The sequence below is a fragment of the Cryptomeria japonica genome, chromosome 5 (genome assembly GCF_030272615.1).
Source record: "Cryptomeria japonica chromosome 5, Sugi_1.0, whole genome shotgun sequence".
Lineage (NCBI taxonomy): Eukaryota > Viridiplantae > Streptophyta > Pinopsida > Cupressales > Cupressaceae > Cryptomeria > Cryptomeria japonica.
Window position 1 is genome coordinate 145,158,408 of NC_081409.1, and position 11,663 is coordinate 145,170,070.

The window sequence follows — 11,663 nt, forward strand, 5'->3', positions numbered from 1 at the left end:
TTCAAAATAGAGATTGAATGCTCAATTTATAGATAATTAGAGAGGATTGATTGAAAGGTGAAACAGATTGATCAAGAGGAGGAACTCGGGTGAGCACGCATGTTGATTGATAGTTGAACAGTTGATTTGGAGGTGGAACAAAATAGATTGAATAGATAAAATGAGTCAACTGATTGAGAAAAAGCTGACTAACGGATGAAAAAGAATGATTGGAGGAAATAAAGAGGAGGAGATAGTTAACTGATTGAAAGTTGATTGAGAGCTTTATTTAGAAAAAACTAACTAAAAGATAGAAATAGAGATTGAAGAGATAATTGAATTAATTAATTTAACATGTGCTTGAACTTTGACTTGGATTTTCAATTTAATCTTTGCATGAGATTTAATTCAAATATTGAATTTATTTTAAATTCAATTTATTATAAATTCAATTTATTATTTGAATATATTTAGAACTTGACTTTGATTTTCAATTTGATCTTTGAAATCATGCACATGTATTTGAAATTAGAAGAAATTAAAAATTAAATTAAATTAGAAGAATTTGGAGAATTAATGAAATTAGAAGAAATATGAAATTAAATGAAATTAGAAGAGATATGAAATTAAATGAAATTGGAAGAATTAATTAGCTAATTAATTAATTTAAAGAAAGTATTTATTTTTTTAGAAATGGACTTTAATTAAATAATAAAGGTTATTTAAATTAAAGGATTCAAGTCGCAATTAATTTAATAATAAATATTTAATTAATATTCAGAAAAAGGTTAATGATTAGATGCTTAGAGATAGAAATTGAGAATTAATTTATTTAAATAATAAAGATTATTTAAATTAATTGATTAAAATTATAATTAATTAAATAATAAATATTTAATCAACGTTAGAAAATGGTTTAAATGATTAAATGATGATAGAAATGAAATTGAAATAGAATAATTATTAAGATGATGAGGAAATATGAAATTAGAAGAATAAGACTAATTAACTTAATTAAAGAATTAAAGAATTATTTAATCAATTAGAGGAATAATTAGTACATGATCAATGAGACATTTTTAGGTGTCTATATTTGCCCCTGTTTGAGACAATGTTGGAATAAAATTGTTTCAAAGAAAATTAAAAAACAATTCTACCCTAGTATGTCTTGGTAACACTGTATAGTGTAATGCCCCCTCGAGAGATTGTTTATGCATTAAAGGTATGAATGATCTCTCGAAAAAAGAAGAATGTTAGATAGAAGAATAGTTAGTTGATTAGAGATAGAGATAGGTGATGTGAAGATGATATTGGGATAGAATATGATTGAATGAACTTTAGAATGAAATAGAATAATGTTAGGTGATAGAAAATAATTAGAAAGAGATGATGAGAAAAGAATCAACAAACTAGCAATAAGCAAATGAGATGAAATGAGAATGATTGATTCACGAACCTGTGTCATTATTTATGGCGCAATATATATTCATCACTGAGCCTTATTATTGAACAATGGAATTTAGCACATCAGGGTATAAGGAACCAAGATGTAAATATATCTCATTGAAGAAACAAACACATAGCAGACAAGGAGTGGACCCTTCATTCTAGTTGTAGTGCCAAGGATCGAGGTATGTGGGATAGTCACAAGCATAACTATCCTTGACTTTTGCATAGGATTTTTGCCGAATGAGTGTACCAACACAAACACCCATTGGAACTATTACCCTAGAACTTTATTGGCTCACACCACAAACAACAAACAAAGAAAAAGATAATGCCCATCCTGGCTCCCCTAGTCACTTGTGGACATCCTTGAGTAACATAGAAACATGACCTGTCACCAAATGATAAAAGATAAAAACTAACTAGGACAAAATCTAGTAGTCATACTGATTTGTGTCTTCGTTTTGATTGTTTGATGTGATAGTTGATAATGTCTAATCTCAGAAAGTTGCGGACCCTATTTAAGACTGACCTATCTGATTTCGAGTGTATCCTCTTTTGTTTAAGACAAGCTAATGATGACTTGATATTACTGTGATACGATTGATAAGACAACTTGATTAGTTGGATTGCAGATGTTCGACTGGATAGTCGTATCCTTTGTTAACTTCGTGTGAAGTGTTTGTTGGATATCTGCTAGGGTATTTGTTTCTCACAAGACTTTTATTGCAAGTTTTTTTATTGATTGATATTTGAATGTTTTTGGTAGATTTTGTGGATCGATATTCAAATGTTTTTGGTTGATTTTTTCAGGACATTTTCTGAATGTTTTTTTTTTGTATTTTTTTTTCACTGTTTTTTGGATTTTTTATGTTTTTCAATGTTTTTTTGGATTTTTTTGAAATATTTTCCAATGTTTTTGGATTTTTATGTTTTTCACTATTTTTTGGATTTTATGTTTTTAAATTTTTTTGAATTTTTTCAGGACTTTATACATTTTTTAGGATTTTTTCAGGACTTTGTATGATTTTTTAGGATTTTTTTAGGTATGCCCCCAGTGTGCAAACCTGTATGACATGATGATCTGTAGAATGTATGTGGGGACAATAAATTTTTGACATGACCTATGTTAATGCAATATGCATGATGAAGATGCACTTCTTACTCGAACAAGGATGATTGTGTTTGTTTAGCTTTTCGTAATACACCAATTGAATTGGAGGTACAAAACATTTAGTAGATAAGCAGTCAATTGATCCTTAAGATCCCTTGGAACATCCAAATTAACACACTTAGTGACTAGGATTTACAAATGGAGACGCAGAAAACTTCCCCATTGGTTCTTGAAATTTTGATCTTCTTTTGCCCATGTGTGTGCAAATGAGTTAATTCATGCTCTTGTGTTCATTAAATATCCTTAGCATCCTATACGACTAGCTACATGGATTATCCTAACTTCAAAAGCATCCTGAATAGAGCCTCGCTGCCAGCAAGCTTTTAGAGCTCCGACGAGGTTATAGACTATAATTTCTCAAATATTGTTCCATTGCCAGCAGGCGTTCATAGCCCTGATGGAGTTACTTATATGTTACCATAGTCAAGTTTTTTTTTGCACTTTGCATGTGCGATATTTCAGTTATATATCATTGCTCTTTTTCCTTGAGATGGATATTTGGCATATCATTTTTTTCTTTTCTATTTTCTTGCCTTGACTTGTAAGTAATGAAACCTACTTGGGTGTGAAAATTATAGCGGCACTGAAGTAGAATTTCAGATTTTTCACTAGTCATATGATCAACTAGGTGTCCCGAGTGAATTAGAGATTTTGTTAATGTGTTTGAGATATAGAAATTGATAGATTTTAGGTTAACAAGTCTCAAATAGTGAAATCACTACCCAACCATAAGTAAAGCATCATCACAGGGTAATGTTGAAAATGAATGACCTTAAGACCTCAAAGACTTCATGTATGAATATCTAAGAAAGGAGACAACCCTTGTTCCTCTTGAATTCAAAAAAATGATAAAATTGGACAGTTGCCTTGTTTTATTTATGGTGCTATATGCAAATGTAGAAATTTTGCGAATGTGATACATTTGAAAAGGAAACTATATGTGATGCAGTGCTTTGAATAAAATGATATCCAATGCAGAAAGCAAAACCTAAACTAACCCAACCCTTAGATATAATATCATTTAAGGTGCATGTTGTTCATAAGGTCAGGGAGTGGATCTCCCTCCATGGTAGCCAAATTGTATGCTCCCTTTCCTATAACCCTTGTTATGATAAAAGGACCTACCCAGTTAGGTTCAAACTTCCCTAGGTTTTCTTGTTCTGCTAGGTTCCTTTGGTTCTCCTTGAGAAATATATCTCCCACTTCAAAATTCCTTGCACGTACTCGTTTATTATAACTCCTTCTCAATCTGTTATGGTAACCTTGCAAATGATTTAAAGCAATTTGTCTATTTTCATTGAGCGTTTCAAGATCTTGTAATCTTGCAACCCGATAGTCTTCCTTTGACATGATGTTTTTTGAGACTCTTAAAGATGGTAATTCTATTTCAATAGGTAGTATTGTTTATATACCATAGACCAATGAATATGGTGTTGCTCCTGTAGGGGTGTGTACTCCTATTCTATAAGCCCAAAGAGAGGGATTTAACTGGAGATGCCAGTCCTATCCTAAGTAAGTGACAACTTTCTTTAGGATCTTCAATATTGTCTTGTTTGTTGCCTCTTCTTTTCCACTGCTATGTGGATAATATGGTGTTTCAAATCTCTGTTGTATTTGAAATTTTTCACACAATTCTCCCATTTCTTGATTTTTGAATGGACATCCATTGTCTGTCACTATGCACATTGGAATCTCATACAGGTAGATAATGTAATTAAGCATGAACTTTTCTATTTTCTTACCAATGGTGTATGTAAGGGGAATTGCCTCAACCCATTTAGTAAAATACTCAATAGTTGTTAAGATGAATTTGTGCCCATTGGAAGAAGTAGGATTGATTTTACCAACTATATCTAACCCCCATTGTGAAAATGGCCATGGTGATGTAATAGGTTGAAGATCTTGTGCCAATGCATGAATGAGGTCTCCATGGATTTGACATTATTTACATTTTTGTACATATTTATTGGCATCTTTTTCCATAGTTGGCCAATAGTATCCAGTTCTTAACAATTTGTTTGATAATGGCGGGCCACTTTGATGTGCCCCATAAATTCCATCATGTACCTCTTTGAGGAAAAGTTGTCCTTCTTCTTCATCAAGACATCGGAGAAAGGTTCCATCAAATCCCTTTCTATACAATGTGTTAGCAATAATAGTGTGTCTAGACACCTGACGAATAAGAGTTTTTTTTTTTATTTCTAGACAAATCAGGAGACATATACTGAGTATGTAAGTATGCATATATCTCATTATACCATGGGGATTCAGGACCCACAATTACACATACTTATTCTGATGAGGGAATCTCATATGATGGTATCATCAATTGTTCTACGATGAACTCAAATTGAGTTTCATTATTAGGCATATTTAGTAGAGACCATATTGTTGCCATGGCATCGACTGCCTTGTTTTGTACCCCTGGAATCTGTTCAAAAGTGATATTACTAAAATATTCTTTGTAATCTTCCACCCTTTGTTTATAAGGCAGAAATTTATCATCTTTTGTGTTATAGTCATCATTGACTTGATTTACAAGATTTACAATCAGTTGTGAGTCACCGTAGACTTGTAATTCTTTTATCCTCCATTGTACAGCAGTACAAAGTCATATGATGAGAGCTTCATATTCAGCTATATTGTTCGTACAGGGAAAATTTATTCTGAATGATTTAGGGATAGAATCACCTTGGGGGGTGATAAAAAGAATCCTAGCTCCGGCTCCATGATTTGTATAGGACCCATCAAAGTATAATTTCCACATAGTAGATGCTGCCAATGTAAACACATATTTATCAGGAAAATCTATTAGTAGTGGGTGACTATTTTGCAAGGGAGCCTCTACTAACTGATCTGCTATAATCTGCCCTTTGATTGTCTTTCTATCAACATACTCTTGTCAAACTCACTTAAAATCATGACCCACTTAGCCAATCTTCCAGTTAATGTTGCTCTACTTAACAAATATTTGAGTGGATCAAAACGTGCAATGAGTTGTACTTTGTGACTCAACATATAATGTCTAAGTTTCTGAGATGCGAAGATTACTGCTAGACATGCTTTTTCTATAGGAATGTAATTAATCTCATATCCAATTAGGGTTCTACTTATATAGTAGATTTATCTTTCCTTTCCTTGATCATCATGTTGTACCAACAAGGCTCCTAAAGATGATTTTGTTGCTGATATATATAGTAATAGGGGCTTTCCTTGAGTAGGGGAAACTAATACTGGAGTATTCAGAAGATAATCTTTTAAAGCTTGAAAAGCTTCTTTGCAATGTTCTATCCATTTGAAGGTAACTCCTTTCTAGAGTAAATACTGGAATGGATGACATTTATCTGCTAGTTGTGCTATGAACCTCCTTATAGACTGCAGTCTTCCTTGTAACCCTCTTAACTGCTTAAGTGCTAATGGAGGTTGCATATCCATGATTGCTTTGAACTTTGCAAAATCTACTTCAATTCCTTTGTGAGACATAATAAATCCTAAAAGTTTGCCAGTTGTTACACCAAACACACACTTTTTCGGGCTTAGCCTAACATTGTACTTCTCTAATCAGTCAAATATCTTTGCAAGGACTTCAAGGTGACCTTCTCTTGTCTGTGATTTAGCTAGTAGATCATCTACATAATCTTCCATGATATTGTGGATCATGTCATGAAATAGTGTCGTCATAGCCCTTTGATATGTTGCTCCTGCATTCTTAAGACCAAACAGCATGACATTCTAGCAGTATGTTCCCATTGGATAGGTAAATGTCATCTTGTGTTTATCTTCTGGTGCAATCCTGATCTAGTTATATCTTGAGAAACTATCCATTAATGAAAGCATTTCATTCCCAATAGTTAAGTCAACTATCACGTCTATGTTGGGTAATGAGAAATCATCCTTGGGACATGCTTTGTTTAGATCTCAGAAATCGGTACAGATTCTTATGCCCCCAGTGAGCTTAGTCACAGGTACCAAATTGGATATCCATTCTGCATAGTCAATACGTCAAATGAAACCCACATCCAAAAGCTTTTGGAGTTCTATTTTGACCAGTAATGCAATTTGTAGATGCATCTTTCTTATCTTTTGTTTGTACGGTTTAATTCCTAGTAGCAATGGTAAATGATGTAACACCAACTCTGGATCTAGGCATGGCATATTTGCATAGGACCAAGTGAAATTGATAGGATTTTGTTTGAAAAACTATATGAACTTGTCCTTTTCTTCCTGGTTCAATGATTTTGCTAAGTGGATATTATGTACAACTTCTCCTTCTGCTATATTGACTTCTTCAGTTTCTTCTATGAGTAATGTTGAATTCTCTTTTTCAATAGGGAGGTTGTCTAACTCACTCTTGCCATTGCGATCACTTTGATCCATATCTTCTGTCACAGAGGCACTTGCCTCTCCAAAGTATGTTGTTCTATCCAGATCTACAACAAATTCTACCTTGTGATCACCTTGTGGAAACCCTTCTCTGGCACCAAGGAATTTTGCAATAGCTTCATCATTCTCAAACCAATCTAGAGTTGGTTTTCCTTCTCATCCCCAATCAATCAAATGTGAGTGTACAAGGGGTAATTCATTGGTCACTTCTGTTGTAATAGATTTTGATAACATGCATACTTGGTTATTTGAGTGACCCGATATGTTTTCATCATCTATAGGCGATTTGTGATACTCTATCATGTCAATTGTTTGTGGGTTGGAATCATGATCAGATAGGAATTCATAGTCGTGAGAATCTGTCTCACTTTCTATGTATGTTTTAGCTTTTGAGGTTGTATCACTTATTTCCTCTTGTTCTTGCATCTGATTTTGTTGTAGATTTGTGGGCCTCCTTTGTATGGGGGTCGCCCTTCTTAAACTTGGTATAAGTCATTGTAGTATTTCTTTATCTAATTCATTGGGTTGAGCTTGAGTTGTTTCCCTTGGCAAAAGTATTGACAACAACCAAGGATTAGGCTCATTTACTATTGCTAAGCCTGTGTCTATTACCATATTTTCTTGTACGGATGTGTCAGATACTGTATTATTGGGTGACTTGGTGCTAGGTTCTTGTAGAAGTTGTCTCATATCTTCACCATCTGATTCCATACTAGGAGATGATGGTACTTTCTTGCTTGTCTGAGATGAAGAAGGAAATACTCATGTTGATAACTGACTTTGAGATATGTATTCTCATGGTAGCCTTGGTCTATTCAGTATATCTAGTGTACGTTGTCTTGCTTCTGTTATATTTGGTACATGTTTATATCCTAACCCTTGATTCTTTGGATTTTTGTTTGGTACAATGGGTTCTAATCTTCCTTGCTTTTATAATCCCAAGCATGTGGTACCGTCATACCCATATTTTTGTAGCATCTTAAATCCATTGCCATACTGATCTAAAGGTAACTTGGGTATTGTCATGTCATCTTTTTCTCTGTATATCAAGTGATTGACATCTTCATTCAAATATTCTTCTTGTAAATCTCCCCACCTAATGAAAGAGCATGAATCTGAGTATCTGACTATTTCTTTTCCTTTGTCTTGTCTCATTACTATGTTTTGAGGCTTCCCAAAAGACCTAGGAGAAAGAGATAATTGTTTTCCATTTGAGGTACTTGAAATAGAGTATTCCCTACAACCAATATCTTTAATCTACAAAGAAGATGTTGTAGGTGCATTCTTCTATATTTATGTGATTGTTCATGACTCCATTTGTGTAGTGAGGGGTGTTACTTGATTAATGGGTACCTGGTTATCTACACTTGTCTTTAAGTGATTACAGTGTTGGAATGGATTTGGATCACCCTTTATGGTGATTTCAATGCCATTATACAATAATTTAACACATTGATGAAATGTTGATGGTACAACTTGCATGGTATGAATCCATGGGCGGCCCAATAACATGTTGTACCCTAGTTCTCTATCCAACACTTGGAATGTAACCTCTGTTGTTATAGGTCCTACTTGCACTAGTAGCATAACTACACCTTTTGAAGGACACTCTTCATCATCATATGCTTTGATGTTTATTATTTTTGAAGGATCAATATGAAGCTCAGAATATCCCAATGCCTTAACCAACTTTAATGTACAAATATTGAGACTATCTCCTCCATCTATAAGTACTCTTCTGATTCTTCTCTTATGTATGTAAGCTTCTAGATGTAGCGGGTCATTATGGAGAAGTCTATCACTAGGAATATCATGTTTTGTGAACACAATAGGGTACCTTGTACCAAATTCCCCACCATGGATTGGAAGGCATTTTCATCTATATCTTTGTCAACTACTGAATCTTGAAGTGGTTTGTCCAAGATAGCTTTATGAGTTGGTGATATATGCAATAGTTCAAAGAGTGATATTTGTACTGGGGTTTTCTTGAGTTGCTTAACAACATTATAGGTCCCTACTGCTAGTGGTGGGTTTGATGGTACTCCTTTTAAAGTTACTTTAGATCTGCGAGTAACTACTACATAGTCTCTATCTCTGGGAGTTATCGTGATTGTAGCCATTGTATCATCTCTTGTGAAGGAACTGTTTGTAACATATGTTGTGTTATCAAGGTTTATTTCATATCCCTTCCTATAGTCATCATGTGCAAGTCTGACATCCATGATATGTGCTATAAGTTCATCTTCAAACCATCCTGAATGAAATGGTTCTTCATGCCCCCAGTCCATAAGACAAAGATTCTTGTCTTCATCATATTTTGGTGCTTCTGATAGTATGCAAATTTGGTTATCATCATTGTAAGTATCTTGATATTGCTCATCACTATTGAGTGCTTCTTGTGAATCATCATTTACTACATCTCCTAAGCTAATGGCATGAATAGTATAGTCATATGAGACTTTTGTGTAGTTAGTTGTGTTGTCTTGTGTTCCCGATGTAGATGACTTCCCTTTATCATGTTTGACAAATTGATCCTTAAAGATGGTATGATTCATGTTTTCTGAAGTTTTGTTGGTGTCAATCATAATGTCACCTTGATCGATCATGTCTTGGATTAAGTTTTTTAATTTATAGAAACTTGCAGTTTTATGACCTTTAGTACGATGATATTCATAGAAAGCACTATCATTCCACCATGTAGGTTTGAAAGGACATGGTTCATATACTCTTACTTCTGGCAAAGTGATCATGTTTGTTTGTATTAACTTTTTTAACGCTGATTCAATAGGTTCCCCTAGAGGTGTGTAATTCCTTTTTGGAGTATTTACCCTTGGAATTTTTTTGTTCATAGTTTGTGCAGCATTTACATTAGTCGATACAATGTTATTATTTGTATGTGGAATAAATGATTGACTTGGACCTTGTAAAGACAAAATCAATTGAGTTATGTTCACTGTACAGGTGTCTACAACACCATCGTTGGTCACATTTTTGTTTTTTGACCTAAATTTGGATTTATTGTTGTTGTTGTTATTGCCATATTTTATGAGACCTTGTTCTACTAGTCCTTTCTCACACTTTAGGGATTTTTCAGTGATTTGTTTAAATGTGGTCAAACATTGCATTTGTATCAGGTACTTGATTTTAGGAATTAAGTTTTATGTGAACATGTCAACTTGCTTTGTTTCTGGAATAATAGTCTTGCATCTCCTATAGAGATCTCTCCATCTTTGTATGAAGGATGTGAATGTTTCATTCTCATATTGTTTTGCAGCACATAAGTCCATCAAAGTGACTAGGGTTTCAATATTATGCGAGAAGTTAGCAATAAAATGTTCAGCTAATTCACCCCATGATGTGATAGTTGGTGGTAGATGCACAAAAACCACTCCAAGGTTGACCCTCCCAGACTTTTAGGAATCAGTCTCATTAGATAAGTGTCTTTAGTTGAAACCTCTATACATTTCGTAAAAAACTCTCTGATGTGATCTCTAGGATCACCTTTCCCTCGATATCTATCAAAAATTTGTGTTTCAAAATTTGTTGGGAAAGGTGGCATGTATAATGTATGATCAAAAGGATAAGGACGTAAGTCCTACATTGTGTAGCTCTTTTTATCATTACCGGTTTGCATAGTTGTCATCTATTGTTGTAGATTTTGTACTTGTTGGGACAAAATATATGTTTGAGTTAGAAATACATTTTGCGCATGTATATTTCCCACAAAAGGATTTGTCGTAGTATAACTAGGAGATTATTGAAAGGTACCATAATTATAATTGTGTGTGTTGTGGGTTTCGCTAGGTACTATGAAATAAGTGATATGTGAACCCATGTTTGATTGGGTTGTACTCATTGTATTAGCAGAACCTGGATTATTATTTTGATGACTGTATGTAGATCCTATAGAATAGGAAACCGAAGGTTAAATCGCACTTGTTGTATGAGGAATTTGTGTTTGAATAGGTGCTGAGACACTTGACATTATTGGTATAGCTTGTGTTTATGTGCTAACGTTTATTGTTGAGGATGATGCACTTGATTGAGAATTCACATTTGAAATGACATTTGTTTGTATAGATGATATTGGTGCATTCTAAGGAAAACTTGAGGTCATCGCTTGCGTTTGTGTCATATGTGGTATTTGACTGCTATTTGGACCTAAAGTATTTCCTAGTGGTAAGATTGTTGTGATATCAAAATCTTTAGGTAATTTGGCCCCATTTTATAATAACAATGAGAGATATTTGTCCCTATCATTATGTATAAGAGCGTCTAAGATCATAAAGACATGTGGGTCCCGCTGAGCTGATTCATTCTCTTCGAGTGTTAAATTTTGTTATAGTTCATGTATTATGGGCATTGCCTGAGGATTTGATTGTTGACTACTTGATATGTCCATGTTCCAAGTTGGATTTACTGACAGGTCGTTGTTTGGGTCCATCTTACTTTTTGCCTTTTGTGACCTTGTGATGGGCATTTAAGACTTCTATATGAGGATGGTTTAGAACCTCATGCAAGACGATAATAATGCAAGACTCTAGACCTAAATATGGAATATGCAACACTAGACTAGACTCTCTATTGAGGATTTTGACGTAAGACTTGTTGAGTATTTTGAGATTCATGCAACACGAGTTTTTCAAGCTCTTCTCATAGAAGTTCTGCAGCAATTTCTCTA